General features: G+C 39.1%; 1 protein-coding gene across 6 annotated transcripts in view; it reads right to left on the bottom strand.

Moving 5' to 3' along the window:
- Positions 1 to 18648, bottom strand: part of BICC1 (BicC family RNA binding protein 1) — a 266280-nt gene that overhangs the window by 140098 nt on the left and 107534 nt on the right. The window lies entirely within an intron of this gene.

Raw genomic sequence — 18648 nt, 5'->3', positions numbered from 1 at the left:
TGAAGTCCAAATCTGTACAGGTCAAACATATACTTGCTGGGAACAAAGCAGAAGCAATGATACTTGGTAAAGGATAGACAGAACCAAATTCAAACAGACATGTGGACTGAAGAGAGGGCAAATGAAGGCTAGACCTCAGCAGTTTTCCATGCTGGAATGTTCTGAGCTCAAACTTCGCATACTTTGAAGAAATGCTGAACTACGTTTGCAAGGAAGTAAAGCCACACTTCAGGAGAGAAGTGTGCAATTTGATGCTTATGAAGGGGGCTTTAAATTTCTGCTCCTGCCTTTAGTGTGCACAGTCTCAGTGTGGGTGTGATTTATTGAGCATGTGTCCCACCAGTGGGGCTCAGTTTCAAAAGGAACTGAAAACAAACTAGACCCATGAAGACGATGCAATATTCCTGGAATTTTGGAGACAATTCCATGAATCCCAAAACTATTTCTGGCTACTTGGCCAAACTCAGGGGAGTGTTTAGTGTTTGTGTCTGTCCATCTCAGTGAAAATGCATTCTCTTTTGTGAAATGTGGCAGCTACCATCAGCAGGATGAACCATCAAAATCCATTCACCCTCGCTAAATATATGCCACATTTTAGAGAATAACTAGCCTTTTAAATACAATGTTCTCATTCACCTTACTAAAAGTAATCAATGATTAGCTTTATGTCAATAACCATGCACTACTGTGTGACTAGTCTATTAATCTGTTTTCTGTACGTCTCTCGTATTAGTGGTTAAAATCTCTACCAGCATGATCAAAACGTTCTAGCGTATGTAACAGAGTACCGAGGAAACCTCTGGTCAGCCTCCATGTGCACAGATTTCAAATTATGAAGCCTTCTACTAATAGTAAAAACTTATTTGAGGAAAAGAACTAACATTTACTAAGCTCCAACTATGTGCTGGCAAAGCACTTGTTTTCTTCTAGCAAACATATAGAATATGTTTAAGAGTTCTATGATAAAAAAATAAATAAGTAAAAACAAGCTACATCCTGCCAGACAGTAACAATATTAAACTTCTCCCCAAAATCATGAAACAAAATGTTTAACAAGGTAAGTACTCCAAGGTCCCTTGCAACATTAAAATGTTGTCTCTCAAATTTTAAAAAATTAATTCCAAGGTAGGGTAAAAAGGTATTACATCATTGACCATTTTAAATGGACAATGCTGTAAAATTCCAAGTCAAAACAATTAACATTTATTGAATACCTATGATGAGCATATCAAAACTCCCCAAAATATGACTATGAGTAAGTGACCTTCCTAGAAACGACGGTAATCACATGTGCCTGAATGTGTGTGCACGCACAATTACTTCCATTTGCTTTATAACAAATTACTATCATACTCTCAGATTTACGGGTCTGGGGCCCAATTACTGTGCCAAGAGACAGCAATGAGGGTCTGTGGATGACTATGTTTAAGGCCTCAAAACTCAGGACTCTCAAATTTCTACTTACATAAGTAGTGATGGTAAATTCTCTTTTCAAGGTTCTATTTTAACTGCATTTGGAAAATCACAAAACTTTAGGGTTAGCAGAATTGTTCAGTTTATTTAGTCTAGTTGCTTCATTTTACAGATGAGACGACTGATTTAGGAAAGAAAAAATGGCTTCTCAAAGTAACGTAGCTAATTAATAGTTCTCTTGCTTCTCAGTATCAACCCCTCTCATTCCACATTTTTTCTTCTCGACTGTTAAGTATAAATTTTAATTATGCTTTCTGTCCCAATTCATTACTGAATTTGGAATGGCCCTCTGGGTGGTTCCTTAAAATTTAATATCGGCTAACTCTATTTTGTAATTAACATGAACTTGCAATTAAATTCTCAATCCTGTTATCGCAAGAAAAGTTCACTTTTATATTAGTCATACCCACCCCTGCCAAACCTAGAAAAAGATTTCAAGGTTTGTAGAAAAGCTGTGATCCATTCTTCCACTATAAATTTGGGACCATAATTTGTTTTCAACGACAAGCACTATTTAAGTCAATAGATAAAAAGGCTAAAGCTTCAAAAACATATTATACCATATTATATTTACTTGGCAATGGCATTCTGAATGTACGTGTTTCACCATGAGGATTAGAGGTGTCTTAAAAAGCATGTATGAAACAAAAGCATCAAATGAAGAATTGAGAGAACCCCAGATGGAAAGTTTAGATAGGAAAATAATCAAGCCAAGGGTAGGACTAGAACATAGAATTTCACACCACAGGGCTTGAATGCTCACTATCCTGGACTGCAAATTTGATCCCTGCCTCCCTCAAGCAAAGAGAAAAACCACATTTGTACAGGATTCTCATTGTCCGTAAGCTGAAAAGTAAGCCAATTTTTCAGGGAGGAAGCACAGAGGTTGCTGGTATTAAGATCTGCAAGCAATTCCCCTGGTGGATCCTCACAAAGAGGCCAGTCCGTGATGGAGCGGATGTCCTCCACAACACTGGCGTGTGCTGGGTCTCTTCTGCTCACAGTCTCTCAAGACAGGTCGATGGCCTAGCGCCAAATAAAGGAGATAGATGAGCCAGCTCACTGGGCCTCGGAAGGACATGTGAGGAAGGCCGAAATCTCTCTTCGAGAAGAGTCTGGCCTCACTCCAACTCCCAGACAAATGGGTGATTAAGGTCACAAAGCTTAGAGCCTGGTCACAATCATTTTAGCCTGGAAAATGTTCAAGGCAGGCGTTCTTCATCACCTATAAAAGTAATTTTTAAGTTGGAGATGGGGTGAAGAGGGAGCCCAGTAATTTCTGTTTTCTAGAAAGCATGTTTCAACAAACTTGAATGGAAGTTTTGCCATTAACATTTGTCCTTCCTGTAAATTTTCAAGGACTAACTGCAGTTGATTTCATCTTTTCATCTTGACATTTATTTTTAACAAAGGGAATTCCAGGTTGACTTTAAAAGCTTATTAGAAGGATATAAAGAGGCTGAGTTTTATTGAAAAGAAATTATAAACAAAGGAGGAATGAATGAAAATGACACGCTGTGACTAATAAATGCAGAGATAAATAAGTCTGAATTAGAAAAATAAGACATTTCAATAAAACCTGCTCTGGGCTATCAAACAAAATAGGTTGAGGTCTGAAATTAGAACTCCAATAGCTGCAGTTCAGCAGTGAACTAGAAGAGCGTAGCCCATGTTCCATGGGTGATGGGCATGACCCACAGAGGACAGGGTTGTTCTGATTGAACTGCAAGCCCTTCACATAGTCCAAACACTTGAAGGGTGAGATCACCAGCTCGAAAAGGAATCACAAGGGGTCGGGGTAGGAGATGGGTTAGTTACATGAATCCCATCATCACAACTTTCTACTGTGCTCTCTGGAATCTCTCTTTCCCATCTCTTAACAGGAAGGTGAGAGTCGATAAACTTCTGGTCACTTTCAGTAATAGAAACTCAGTCCAGTGCAGTGTAACATTCCACTTTCATAACCAATTCAAAGTTAACCCCACTCCCCATGACTAACGAGGTTTGCAACTCAGGAAACTCAGGGTGGCATAGAGAAGGGAGAGAAGAAGAAAGAGGGACAGACAGAGAAGGCACACTGAGAATGGGGCACTGCTCTTTCCTCCCTTCAAACCTCTTCTGAGCTCCAGATCATCTATTTAGTAGGCGGTAAGTAGAATTTTTTTTAATGAAACTGAAAAGAACAGAAAGATCAAGTTGTATTACATGTAAGTGTTATTTCATTAAACTTTTTTCCACTTATTTTTATGTAGGTATGTGCTGGGTCAAGATGTCAAATGTATTTCTTACTGCTGGTTACTGTCAAAAACCTGAAGGTCAGTTCTTTCTATCTCAGATGGCAGGACAGTACAATATGGCGGTTATAGCTTGGTCTTGGGAGCCAGACCACCCGGATCCAAATTCCAGGTACTAAATCTCTCTGTGCCTTAGTGTCCTGTCTATGTGAAATGAGAACAATAAAAGAACTTCCATCATAGGATTGCTGGGAGGATTAGATGAGTTAACACACGGAAAGCCTATACATATGCCAGTGGAGATTAGCTATTTAGGGGAAGAAGGGATAGAAGAAAAAGCAAATGCCTCCTCAGATACCTGGGTGCAGCAGCAATCCTCTCCCCACTGCTGTCCAGTGCTTCTCTGACGAATGCTAACTGGCTGCTGGCCGCCTCTACAGGGAAGGTCTGCAGGTGTGGCTCTCTTGCGGGGAGTCCGTATGAGTTCTAAGAGGCAGCCATGAGGTTCCCACTGCACACTTCCCTGGCATGAGAAAAACCAACATCCTCCATGTCTCCTTACCCCCTGACACCAGCAGAATACCTAATGGTCTCAAGATGCTGGGCTCTACTCACCTAGCAGTCAGGCTTCATGGGTGGGCTACCAGAGAGGGACCTCAAGGCCAGCTACCTTCAATGGGATCTACTTGACCCACACTAAACTATGGGAGAATTTCTCCCCAGTTCTCTTCTCAAATCTCACATAAGCAATGGGGCAAACATCAACCTGTCACATCACAAACATCTGTGGCTTAGGCAGTTTTGCCACCAGGTAATGAAACACCGGTCTCCTCTTCTTGTAGGCACACCCAGTCTTGATGAGAGATCTCCTTGGAAAGATCTCTGCTCCCAAGAAATCACCTTCTCATCTTTTATGGGGACCACTCCATTTCTCACTAGCCCAACATCCCCAATGACTGTCCATCTCTTTCCTTCCACTTCAATCTTCTTAGTAGGGAAGGGATTTGCAGGGAAGTGGCGTGGTTTGTAGTGGTGGCTGTTGGTATTAGAACATTTTCTGCCACCTCTTAATAAGTACGCAAGAGTAGTGTGTGGACTCAAGTGTTGACAATTCTTTGGAAGCTCTCTGCAGAATGCCAGGGCCACATGCCCTTCCACTCTGAGTCCTAGTCGCCAATTGTGGCATAAAAGGAAAAGGTCTATTCAAATCCTGTGTAGTGGAACTACTAAGAAAAAGAGAAAAGCAGAAAGGGAAGAGAGAAGCAAAGTGATCAGAAATCATCATGACAAGGAGAGACAGGAGTATCAAGTAGTTTTATGCTCAGACAATGGAAAGGATTTCTGACAACATAGAGCTATTCTGTGCCTCAGTGCTCTGGCAGTTACAGATATAGGATGGGTGTGTGTGTTTGTGGCGGGGGGGGGGGCGAACAGACACTAAATATGGTATTGTTCTCTCCATACCATAGCCCCTGAAATCATAGGACATCTCTACAGTAATAACTAAGTCATGGCAGAGTGGCCGGCACACAAGAGTGTTGTATACACCACGCAATAAAACTACGTGCATGATAAATACCTTTTGTGGTTTGGATTCAAAGCCTTCTCTAGCAAAGAGCAGAAGGAAATGGCATTTAAAATGGGTGAGCACAAGAAAATGCTGAAGGATCAGTATAATGTTAGAGAATAGACTCCATGTGCACTGCGATGCATATGAGAGCAGAGCTCAGAGAGGACAGTTGTTAGAACATTTTTATATATTGTGAGCATCTAAAACTGCCAGGTACCACACGTTCCTAAAGCAGATGACTTCTCCCATGCTCTACTGTAGGAGAGGGTTTCAGTCAAACACACCGACACTGCCCTTAGGGACATCCTAACGGCTTGTTGTAAAAGCAAAGTAATTGTTTTTAACGCAATTGATTGTGTCATGTTTATTTCTGAAAACCTTTTCAAATTAAAATAAGGCACGAAAACACTAGACCAAGTTGAAAAGAGAACTCAGCACACCTTAAAGCTGGAAAAAAAATGTTGTGATTTCTGGAAAATACATTAGTATATGCAGTATATCCTCTGAACAGTTTACAATATGCAAAAAATCAGTCATTCACAGCAATGCTTGTCAACTTTTCTCCATAATTCTAGTCAATGCTAAACACAAAAAGGCAGCTGGAGAAAACTCTGGTTAGCGTCGTGTTCACAGGGCCGTGCTTCTCTCCCATGAGACAGACATACCTTTTTTTTTTTTTGAGAAAGCTCCCCTCAAATCCTTTAAGCACACATGCTTGTAATGGTGAAGGATAGTCCTTCATACCCCATCAAAAAGACAGGAAAACTGTGGTGAGTAGCCAAAGAGGGTTTTGTGACTTGGAAAAGTCTCGTGTTTTCAAAGCGCTGACAAGCCAAAAGACACAGATTATGGTGAAGACGATGGTTTTCAGGAGTGTGGGAAATCACCTTGGGAAAAATCACTCCTTCAGTCTTTGATACTATAACCACTATGATTCATTCCTCTGGATTCCAGATAACAAGTATTTCATGGTATTAAAATACTTCCTAAACTCATGAATTATCTTAAAGTTCTTTCAAATTTCTGAATTAAGCTAAAGGCCAAGGATTTCTGATTCTCTAAAGCAGCAAACAGATTTTGACATTCATGCTATTTCCTAAAACAATATAATTTCAATGCTTTATAAACTAAATTTCTCACAGCAGAAATTTGGCATCCTCTCTTTTCAATGGTTACTATAGGCAAATATTCAATGCTTAATGCTACTTTTCTAATTAAATAAAATGTTTTCATATTTTTTAATGGGAAAATGATTAAGTGATTCCATGATCGCTGAAGAGGATGTTGTAAGTCTATACTTACGAACAAGAAAAGCTGATGGCTAGAAAAGAACAGAATGCAAACTAGTTTATAGAGTAAATGAAAATTAAATAAAGTTGTATATATAGGTATATCCATCATAGGAAGACGATCAGAGAGATGCTTCCAAAATGTGTACCGTATCCTTGAGGAGGAATTTGGCTGTTCTTTAGTTTCTGCTCTGTACTCTATTTTTTTTCAATGAGTACATACCATTTTTACTAAAAAAAGAAAAAGCTATTTTTCAAAGTAGAATATAAACTTATGAAAAGAAACATTTTTTGCTGTATTTAAAACTAGCATATAAACTCCCTAAAACAGACAGTGGTTAGTAAAAAAGAAAAATTAAATTCAGGAGCAGGCAGCAAGAGAGACCATATGTCTCCCAAACGCAGCACTACCAAGTACATTTTTCACACGAGAATCTCCCAAGGCCTAAAATAAAATTGTTGCTTCCATTTTTTCTGCCATGAGTTTCCTGAGAGATTCTATGCAGGAGGCGCACAGATTCCATGCTGGCCTCAATCAAAATGTTCCAGACACATGAGACTAAATAAAAAGAGTTATTAGCAGAAGGAAATCCATCTTTCCAGTAATCACCATAGCCGCATCTCTATAGAATGATATCCAACAGATCACACAGCCTACAAGATCCTAAGCCTTCTTGGAGGGATATATGATAGTTTACCACTAGGAAACGTGGTAAAGCTAAGTCTGTTAGCATATTACAGAGAATTTTAGCCCAGGTAAATAATAGGTTATCCACTCCTATTATAGACCAAATTTCATATTTCACATTCTTATTATTATCCCAACTGTGCATGTTTAGTCTATTTGGGAAAGCTGAAAAGAAAGTTATATTTAACAGCATTTGCCACCAGCATGACTGACACATTTAAAAGGTGCTCTCTTTTAAACTTTTAGCCTTCATCATTAGTCAGCATTTCTCATCTAATTGTACAGGGCACAGTACTGTTCTTAGGAAAAGGTGGCCTGGAGAGGCAGGACAAAACAAACAAAGATAAGTAAATGGACAGACCTATGGTTAAATGATTATTTAAAAAAAATCTTTGCACATCTAATCACAAGTCCAGAAAAACATGTATTTCTTCAATTTCACTGGCATGCCTCCAAATTCACCTAGAAAAGTTATTTAAGTCAAGGACTGAGTATAACTGAGTGTGTGAAAATTCTGCTCATTTGCCAGCAGAAAGAGAAAGATATAAAATGTCAGCATATACTCAGAAGGAAAATCCAGTCATCAGAAAGCAGCGTACCAAATAAAACGGCAACTGCTCCTGGCAAGAGGGAGCTGTTTTCTTTATATAGTTTCTAGTCACCTTTGGGGCAGTTCAAATGACCTGGCCCACAAGCTTGGACAGCATGCCCTGTGTAAAGTCAGTCAACTGGCCTCCTCGGGAAGAAACTTTAACTTCACTACTGCCTCAGAATGCCAATGGGATTGGCAAAATTCAGTATTCCAAGTTCAAACAGTAATAGAGTTTACTACATTTTGAGCCAGGATCACAAAAGTTAAATTGAGAAACCAGCCAGGTTGGATGCTTGGGTAACGTCCTTTGTGTTTGTTGAAGTCTGCCTAGCAACTATTGGCAATTTCTGAAAGCACGTTCACCCTGGAAAAATAAATACCTGCCAAAATGCCAATATGGTTCTAATTGCATACGTTTTCCCTCTTTAAAACTTATCATCAGCTTCGCTTCCTTGACCTAAAGGACAACAAATTGTGTGTGCATTGGCCTGGGCGGGGGAAGGCTCTCTGTCCATATAAAGCAAACGCTTTATTCAAACACAGACTAAACCTTTTAGAACCTGGAAACAGTATTCGATGAACTTTGTTAGTAAAACCTGACATTTAACAGTAATCTTGCCTCTGGCTTAAAATATATAGGCATATTAAAGATACTTTTGAACATACACTAAATTGTCAAAATGACTGAAGGAGATAACCTATATATTGTTTTTAACTTAAAGTTTTAATCAAGAGGACATGTTACAAATATTATCAAATTTCAAGTATCTCTACATGGCAGGCTTTCTTTTTCTTTTTTATAAGATTGCCCTTCCTGACATTAGCCAAATTAAATTCCATTGTATTTTCAAAGCTTAAGAATATTTGAAAGTCAAAGCAAGAAAATATTTGTTCCTATCTAGTTTTTCCAATCACTGTAATGTGGCCCTGGATGCACAACACTAACGGGTCTTAAAAGAAGCCAGCTGTGGAATGCCACAACACATGTCTGCAACACATATGGGGCTAAACAGAAAACAGAGGCATCCCAGGCATGGCGGTGGCCGAGGGTCTTTTTCTGTCCTGCACGGGCTCATATGAGAAAAGGCTGCTCCCCAGACTGTTTTTGAAATTTGGCTCAAGAGAGCTAAACTGTCTTGCCTGCGTAACAATTCTTGGTCTCAGGTGGCGGAATCAGTACAAGGCACACAGGCAGCGGCAGCCATTTGAACCTGGCCAAGTCAGTCCAATTCTCCGAGCCAATTTCCTTTCTCTAAAATAAGAATAAAGCTACAGGGTTTCTGCGAGGATTAAGAGATCGTTTCTGCAGCAAGTGCCTCAGTACAATGTCTGACACATTACAGGTACGTGGAAAAGGGCAGCCATGTGCTATAAGTGGTGCGCTTGCTAGAATTATTAGTAATAATAAAAAATAATAAGTAATGATAAAAGCTAGTTAACCATCTCATCTAACTCAGCTGGGAGAAATAATATTCATGGAGGATTGTCTCATAGTTGGATAGGTCATCCTAGATATTCCAAATTTCTAACTCTTGTAGAATTGCTTTTACTCAACATTAGCACATAAGGAAAAGCAACTATATTTTTCCTATTCTGAGACATAACAAGAAGCAACCACATTGCAGCTGGGGTGGTTGCTGTTGACCTCATATTCTACCAGACACATGCAGCAGTGTTTCCCTTAGCAAATTCACAGCACTCTTCCAAAGTTCCTGTAGCAATAAAGCCTTCGATCTTCCTGAGACGCTGACTCACTTTTAATCTTATAGACCTTGTGATTCTTCTAACTGGTCAGGTCTCCTTTTCAGCTTTGGCCATGAGAGAAGCTCAGATTCTGATGTGTGTGTTGTATACAAACCTTACTTTTCCTTACGTCAAGTTATTTTCCAATTCTTATCTTCCCTTCACACCAATTTCTTCTTGCATTTATTTTTCGATCTGTGTTACTAAATGTAGATTATTAAGTCACTTCAAATCCCTTTTTGGAACAAGGGGTAACATAATATATCTCAGAGCTTGACCTCTCTGCCATTCAGAATTCACACTAAAAATACAAGAATTCTGGGTACGACCTAGTCCAGCCAAGCTCGGGTTTGGAGATAACAGAAAGGTTTCTCTAGTGGACAGATGGTGATGGATGACCACGGAGGAAATCGCTTCAGGAAATATCTGGGAAGCTTGACAAAATTAGACGCAAAAGAAGAAGATAGCAAAGAGCTCTGTAATCAAAAGGAGGTGCTTCAAATCACTGAATGCAGCCAAATGCTCTTGGATGCAAGTAGCTGTCACATAAGTGAGAATATAATCCCTCCCTTGAATGCTCCCGTCCTGATCTGACGGTGGCACCATCACAAAGACTTCAGAAGACTGAACAACCGCAGGGATTTCAATTCCCCGGTCTTAAACTGAGAAATTCAACTCAGCTTTTCTTTACATAATGGTTAGTTGAAAAAACCATAAAACACAAAATTTCATTCAGTGGTGTCCAAGAGAAGAGAGACCTGATTTACAAGCCCCACTAATAAATATCACCTCACAGGCATTAAGGTACAAGAATGCAAACGAATGGTCTATGTTTTCAGGAGCATATGTGGTTTTGCTGATTTGTCCAGTGAAATGATGGGTTGTGCAGTCAACCACACTTCCCTGCGAGACCACTGGCTGTGTAGAGAATGACAGGCTGGACCAGTGGAACAGAAAAGATGACTGCATGGCCTAGAGAAGAGGGCAAGGTTCTGCAGATGTTCTCAAGGCACCAGGAACTCATTGCAGAAAAAGTTCCATAAAGTTCTAGGGATAACGCCAGCCTAGAACACATCTCTCTGCCCTCCTCCGCCACCTTACCAGAGTCACTATTATCCACCCCGGACCACAACACACACAGACTTAACAAACACTTCAGGGAAGACGGCCTGAGCTCTACACGTGACCAAACTCCTCTCTTTCCCACCAGCATCTTTCACAAGGTGGCAGTAAGAGCCACAGTGAGCACCTTCTGTGCATTTTCACTCACCCCTCAAGTGCAGGGCCCACCTCACCCCCTGAGAAACGCAGAGACCTTCTTGTGCTTCTTTCTAGCCCTTCAGCACCTACCAACTATTTAAGCATTCTAAATATCTGCCTTAGAGTGACTATTACTGTTCATTTAAATGTGCAAAGCTGGCCTCTAAAAACCCTGGCTATTCAAGTTTCACTGTACATTTGCAGCAATGCTACCACAATTTCAAATTTTATCTAACAGAACACTTTGTATGTATTATTCATTTTTAAATATTTTTCCCTATAAATTGTGGCCATCTTAATGTCAAAATATCAATTCATGTGGGTTGCTATTTCACAGCAAGAATCTCTAAAGTGCTCAAAAATGTGAATGTACTTAATGCCACTGACCTGTGCACCTGAACATGGTTATAATAGTAAATTTTGTTATGTGCATTTTACCACAATTAAAAACAACAACAACAAAAAATCCCTTACATGAGGTTTTCTCTGTACAACCACATTATTAACCATGTGGTCAACTCATTCTTCATTAGAAAGTGTATAAGCTATTGATTTCCCAAAATACAAGTGATAAGCTTCACTGTATTATTAGAACTTAAAATTACAAATGATTGGTCTCTTTAAGACTAATCAGTACTTGACCAGCCCAGGGCATGAAAGCAACGCCATAACATTTCCTTTCAGCTGTTGTCACTGCACAAAACTATTCAGCAACAGTGTTCATTCAGGGAAAGCAAAAAAATCAACCTAGGTGGCGCTAAATCATCCCCTAACCTCAGGAAGACAAACATCTGCCTCTGAATTTGCAGCAAGCCCTAGAGAAATTCCAGCACGAAGAAAGGGCAGGACAGCAAAACCACAATCCAAGTGTTGCTCTGATTTAAAAGGCAAACAAAACCTCAACTCTGTCCAACACAGAGTAGATAATGAATAGCAGCCATCACATGACAGAGCTTCCCCTAAATCATTTCCTGGGGTCAGATGTTTAGATTGAGTTAAATTTTTCTTTCTCTTCCTTCCCTCTCCCGTTTTCATTGCTCTATAAGAAGAAATTGTTTACCAACTGTCTTGACATCATAGGTATTAGAATAATACATCAAATGAGATGCTTCATTATTCCTGCTAAGTCTTAGTTCTAAGGAATGTATTGTTGTTTTGGAAGAACTGTAAAAGAATTCCAACAAAGACAACTGAAAGAAAATATAATTATATCCTTAATGGGTAAGATTTCTTAAACGTGTTGGTCTAAGTGGGAGGGTGAAGAATTGCTTTTGGAAGTTGAAGTAAATACTTCAGAAAGCTTTTTGTGTATTCAAAGCAAATGATTAAAATTTAGCTGTCCCCTGAAATTACTTTTTTTATTAAAAAAATTGAGTTCTTTTTCACTTGATATGTTCATCCATTTAACAAGACTTTCCCCATTTCAGTACCTTGTATGTTTCTTTCATAGATGTATTATAATCTATAATTATTTTATTTGCTTATTGTTTTGTATTCTATCTATACAGAATACACTGAGACACTTCTATTGCTTAACCTGCTGTATATTGCCTCCACCAGAAAAGGGAGTACAAAATAATGTTTTCTTATGCTTAATGAGAAATTACCATTTCTGTCCAAAATTTAGTTGACAACAGCTAGTCATGAGACTCGGGGTAAATCATGAATCCCTTTTTGTACCTGACCCCATTTCTCATTACCACTAGGTTTCCAAGAAGATTAACCTGGATTAATCTCAACGGCGGGCTCACTTATCGAGACTTCACACTTGAAGACCTTCCTGTTGCCCCGTCTTACTGTGGAGTTTAGGCAAATAAAAGCCTTAGCACATATAAGAGTGCTGCATAAATCTCACATGAAGAACAAATATGCCCTATGAGCTGCTACTTGGACCCTGTTTTGATTTATTGGGAACACTTAACAGTATGGATATGAATCTTACTTCTGTGCACAAAAAAACAGAGGATCAGAACTTTTGAGACCAGATGGTTCTGCCCCGTCCTTAAGGAATAAGGAACCAGAGACCTAGAAGAGATACCCAGCGTTGGGATTATCTCCCTCTTCTTTCTCCTCATCTAATGCTCTTTTCATAGCCACTAGCTGCTAATAAATTGGTACAGTGGCCTCTGGGTCTCCTTTCTCATTACCACCATGCCACAAAACCATTGGCTCACAAGCCTCTTTGGAAGAAGGAACTGTGAACTCTGGGTGACCACAGATGGATGCGTATGTGGCAGTGAGACACTGGTCTACATCTCAGAAAGACTGAGATCAAAAAGAGGGCAGGGGAGGGGCTGGCCCCGTGGCCGAGTGGTTAAGTTCGCGCGCTCCGCTGCAGGCGGCCCAGTGTTTCGTCGGTTCGAATCCTGGGCGCGGACATGGCACTGCTCGTCAGACCACGCTGAGGCAGCGTCCCACATGCCACAACTAGAGGAACCCACAACGAAGAACACACAACTATGTACCGGGGGGCTTTGGGGAGAAAAAGGAAAAAATAAAATCTTAAAAAAAAAAAAAAAGAGGGCAGGGGAGTTGGGGGAGAGGAGCCCGAGACAGGAAGAGAGCAAAGAAGGTAAGAGCCAAATAAATGAAGCTTCCTTAATTTAACTGCAGCTTGACTTATTCCAAATTCAGACCCTCATTTCAAAAAGAATACACATATGTCCACACTTCCTATTGGATATTTTCAAGGCATTTTTTCAAACCTTAAAAAAACTACTCCATAATTTAAAGAAAAAGGTTTAAATTCCATAATTACTTATTATAAAATACAATTGCTATCTTCTGTAATGTTAAGGAGATGAATAAGAAAACTCTTAGCTTGTAGGCAATTTTACATGAACCACCTCACTATTTCTGGAATGCAAGTGATTCCTAATAAGTCATTATTTCCAGCCCTGATCTCTCTTGAGCACTCTACTAAATATTTCCACCTTTACTTCAAAGTCAACATTTCCCTCCCAAACAGCTCTCCTGCTAGATGTTACTATGTCTGTCCTTTTCATATTAGAAACCTTTAAGTCATCCTTAATTCTTATGTGTTCTTCTTCTTCATTCCACTAGATCCTATCAAGATTCTTCACCCCCATTTCCTCATATTTGTCCCTTTATCTACCTGTTCTCATACATCCCCCAAAGTTCTCAGGCTGTCTTCACCTTACAGGTCTGTTGAAGTGGCTTCCCTTGGCCACCACAGCACTTAGTCACCTGACCCACTCTGGTCCATCCATGCCAGTACCAATTTAATTGTCAGTTACATGCTCCGGACCTATACTGGTCCCTGATTAAGTACCTCCACTCACAGTCAGCCACTAACAGAATCTATTGTCGTTACCATGTCCCTGCAGAGGCCTAACAGTGCCCTGAATTCAATATTCAATAAAAGCTTTCACAAGGATAACGAAGTGTAGCTCCCACTACCCACACAGCAAGCCAACAGGCTGTAGAAGGTGGAGTTCATGAGTAGCCTTCAAAGGACTTTCATCACCTCAGAGCAAAGGGCCGCAAAGCCACAAACTGAAAGCAGAGCATGCGTGAGGAAGGAAGACAATGCACATCAAAACCAAAACGGCAAATTCTTGTGGCTGAGACACAAAATGTTCCTTGAGCCACAGAGAGAACTGGCAGCTCCTGAATCAAAAAGTTGCTTGAATTTTCTTTTTATCCTCTTAGGCCAAGCAAAACAGAAATATTTCTGCATCCAAAACGAAAGTTCAGTTTGCCCTGATAATTCTTTATTGGTAACAAACATCATCCAGCCACAGCCTATCATTCCCTGATAAATTTCCGTTACATAACAAAGCAATAACAGGATTTCCAAGAGTGACGAACCATCCTATTGTGTGAGAACTTAACACCATCAACACCACTTGAAGAAAAAAAGAAAAACTCTACCATGAAAGAAAACATTTTTACTGTAAAATGCAAAACTATATAAACATATTTCAATAAAAGACACACCAACAAATGGAATCTTTTCTCAACATAAGAACCCAGAAAGTAGCATTCCCAAGTAAAAGTTACAATCACCCAATTCTAAACTGAGAACTGCCAACAATATTATAGATCTGTGTGTGGTTTTTGCCCAAGCAACTAAAGACATGGAGTCCCATCCTAAAATGACATAGCCCTGAGGCTTCCCTCAGCTTCAGAGATACAAGTGCTGACATGGAAAGGTCTCTCTGAAGAATCAAAAATGTCTCATTTGTTCAAAGCTTTTCAATTTCAACTGATTTGAAATTGCTCAATTTCAACACCAATTCTAAAAGGAATCGTCTGCATTTTGCAAGTTAGAGAAGTGAGTCTCAATGGCCAAATGACTTGCCCAAGATTTCACAGTTGGTAACTGTGCTGGGACTCAAAGCCAGACCTCATGGCTCCTAGTTTAGTGTTCTTTCTAATACTGACATCTCTTATTTGTTTCATTTATTAATTGATTCAAAATGAGGGCACGGCATGAATTAGGGGAAGGAAGAAGGGATGAGGAAAGGACAGTATGAAGGGAATGCACACTGTAATCACCTCTGGAACATCCAAGTTTTAAAAACAGTTTCCCAGACCCCATCTCAGACAAATGCTCCCTAAGAACCTCCAAAGCATCTTTTTGTGTGTATCCCTCACTGCTTTGATCTGTTTTAAGTAATGTTTAATTTACTGTGTTTTCTCATTAACAAGAAAGAATCTTTTAAATCTTTTAAAAGATGTGAACTGTCAGTGTAGTGAAAAGAACGGCGAATTGAGTTTCCTCCCCAGCTTCAACAATTAGATAGTTATAGGACTTGGACAAACCACTTAAATTCTCTAGGTCTTCCCTCATATGTATGCCAAACTAGGGAACCTCTGAGGTTCCTTTGAGTCCTACAATATCATGATTCTAAGAAGTTACTCAGCCCAATCATGCACGCAGAGCAATGTGTTAGGCCCAAAAATACTTGAGTCTCTCAATTTGAGAGTTCAGAAACTAGTTGTACTATTAGTAGTATATCAACTCAAAAGAAGAGAACAACAATGAAAGAAGATTAACTTTTTAACAAATTTCAGAGTGATGCAAATATGTAAGTGCAACAGATAAAGAAATGAAAACTGTCAATACAGGCCAGGCCAGTCCACATCACGCCACAAAATGGCGGGACTTTTAGCTCTACCATTGAGAGGGTCAGACATCAAGATGAGAAAAAGACTTTCTAGGTGGCTAGATGCTTTTATCTACAGCCATTAGACTTAGGAATGGTCATGGCTGGGGGATACCATTGGTTGATGCCAGGGGATTGGTTTGAAGAGCAACAAAGGACAAAGTTAAATAAGCAGGAAGGAGCCGGAGTGTAATGAACGATCAATGCCAAAGGTGGACAGTTAGCTTTATCTGGGAGGCAATGGGGTGATGTTAAAGAAATTCTGAGCACGGATATAAAACAATAACAGCTGTGTTTTAGGAAAGAATTGTGTACTCAGAAATGATTTACACTCTCATCCCTATCATGAAGCTTACTGAACAAATACACTTGTAAGAAAGCCTCCTTTGTATAACTACATCACATCCAGCCGTATCACAGATCTTCGTCAGTGAGAAAAAGGAATTTCCAAAGGATTCACGATTGTTTAAATCTGTAGACTAGATCTTCACCAAAAAAAATATTTTTTATCAAATAATATTGTGAAGCGCTGCATATTATATATTGGTGTAAAAAATTCAGAAAATGTAAAAAACTAGCACATTAAAGAGCAGTTTTGCAGGAAAGTACCGTTTTAAACTATGTATAGCAGCATTCCTCAAACTCATGTAATCACGGAACTTTTGAAAACATGATATTTATCAACATAACGCAGGACTAGTGTTTCACAGTATAGCCTCTTAGAAATCATACCATGGAACATTTAGTCCTAAGAGAATGAAAATCAACAGAAAGTTAAATCCATTAGTAATTGACACAAATACACACAAAATACATACAACTCCTTTCCTTTTATCAGCATTAGAGACCAACATGAACTTACAATTTCTCTTTTCACTCTCCCATACGTTCCCAACATTGGCTACATATTAATGTCACACAGGCAGCTATAAAAATATATATATTAATGCCCAAGCTTTACTTCCAGAACAATTAAATGAGACTCTCTAGTTTGGGCATCAGTAGTTTTTAAAAGGTCCTCAGGTAAACCTACACCAAGGAGGGTTAAGAACACTGCTGTAGATTAAGGGTTTACTAACACTAAAATGGCTAATGGTAGAGTTGGGAAAATGGGAAATGGAACATGAATTCCAGTTAATTCAGCTAGAAAATCTGCCTCTGAAAAATTGAGAATTGGCTACATTTATTCTGCATATGATACTAGATCTCCAATATTCTTGGCCTTCTTTGTACTTGTTTATCATTATGCTGATGGTTTAATGCTAATCCTAGAGTATGCTAAACTGATAGCCAACGATTTCTTTAAAGGAGTCTTTAATTTTATACAAACAGAACCGAATTTTCTATTATTTGCCAAGTTTGAATCCTTGGTCTCAGAAGTTTCAGTTTGATTTCCATAAAACACAGCCAGAAGTAAACTGCAAAGCCAAAACTTTCAACAGCCTTCCTGGAAAATACATTTTTCAAAACTGCATGTCATAGAAGGTTCAGGACCTAGTTAAATGATGCTAACTATTTATTTTATAGCCATCATTCAAAATTTGGAAATTTTATCATCCAAAATGCAATGAAAGTATCACAATAGTTGAAAACTCATGTTTCAAAGCATAGTTAAAAGTTAATCTTCCTGGGAATGCATTTATCATCCAGGAAAAGTCATGGGAAGAAAAACGTAATAATAAATCCCTAAACCCAGCACTTATAAAGAAGTCAGAAGCTGCAAGACAAACTATATTACAAAATGTTGGGTTATCCTAGCTATCATTTTTAATTCTCATCAATTTTCAGTAAACAATGAATACAAACAATATGATCTACTAAATTTAATCTGGATTCCAAATCCTTCTACACATCCTTTCAACCTCTCACTTGAATCTGTGAACAATTAGCTCAGATGAAATGATATAATGATACATATCACTTTTGCCTCATTTGTTTTCTGGGCCATATGACAAAGAAAGTCTCCCTTGTATCTTTTTTGCCTTGGCAAAGCCAATCAAGTTAGTTCTTTCTGTTGGAATGCCTTTCCATTTTGTCTCCATTAAAACATTTAGGTCATGGAATCATCTTAACCAAAGCTAAATGCTGCTGTCTCCTCAAAAGCTCTTTCACAAAGGCTTACCTCATCTTACCCAACATACTAGTCATACTCTTTTTTCACCTATCTTTCAAATCCCTACTCAAACACTTTCTTCTCAGGGCCGCCTTCCTTGATTCTTCATGGTAGAACAAATCACTCCTTCTGTTTCCTCCATTATATGCTCTTGCCATACTGGGTGACACTTATGTATCACTTCTTTTCCAGAGTGTGATCCTCTTGAGGACAGGGGCCGTATGGTCACCTTTTCCCCTCTACAGTCCTACACCTGGACAGTGTCTAGCTCACAAGGAGGGCAGTAAATGTCTCATGAATGGCATCCTTAGTATCCTTGAAAAGCCTGTACATAATCATTCACTCTAACGCCTTCTTACAAGCATCTTTCCCCTTCAGCTTGAAAGCTCTTTGAAAGAACAAATTATTTCTTCTTTAGTATTCCCATGGAATCTAGAGGACAAGAGGAGCATTTTTGGATTCATAGACTATGAGGTAGCTCATCATATTGTTCATGTATGACAGGGATACTAAAGTGAAGTGGTACTTAAATGAGAAGAAACACATATCCATGT

The sequence above is a fragment of the Equus caballus genome, chromosome 1 (assembly GCF_041296265.1).
Source record: "Equus caballus isolate H_3958 breed thoroughbred chromosome 1, TB-T2T, whole genome shotgun sequence".
Lineage (NCBI taxonomy): Eukaryota > Metazoa > Chordata > Mammalia > Perissodactyla > Equidae > Equus > Equus caballus.
The sequence above is the reverse complement of the archived record's forward strand: the minus strand, read 5'-3'. Positions and strand labels throughout refer to the sequence as shown.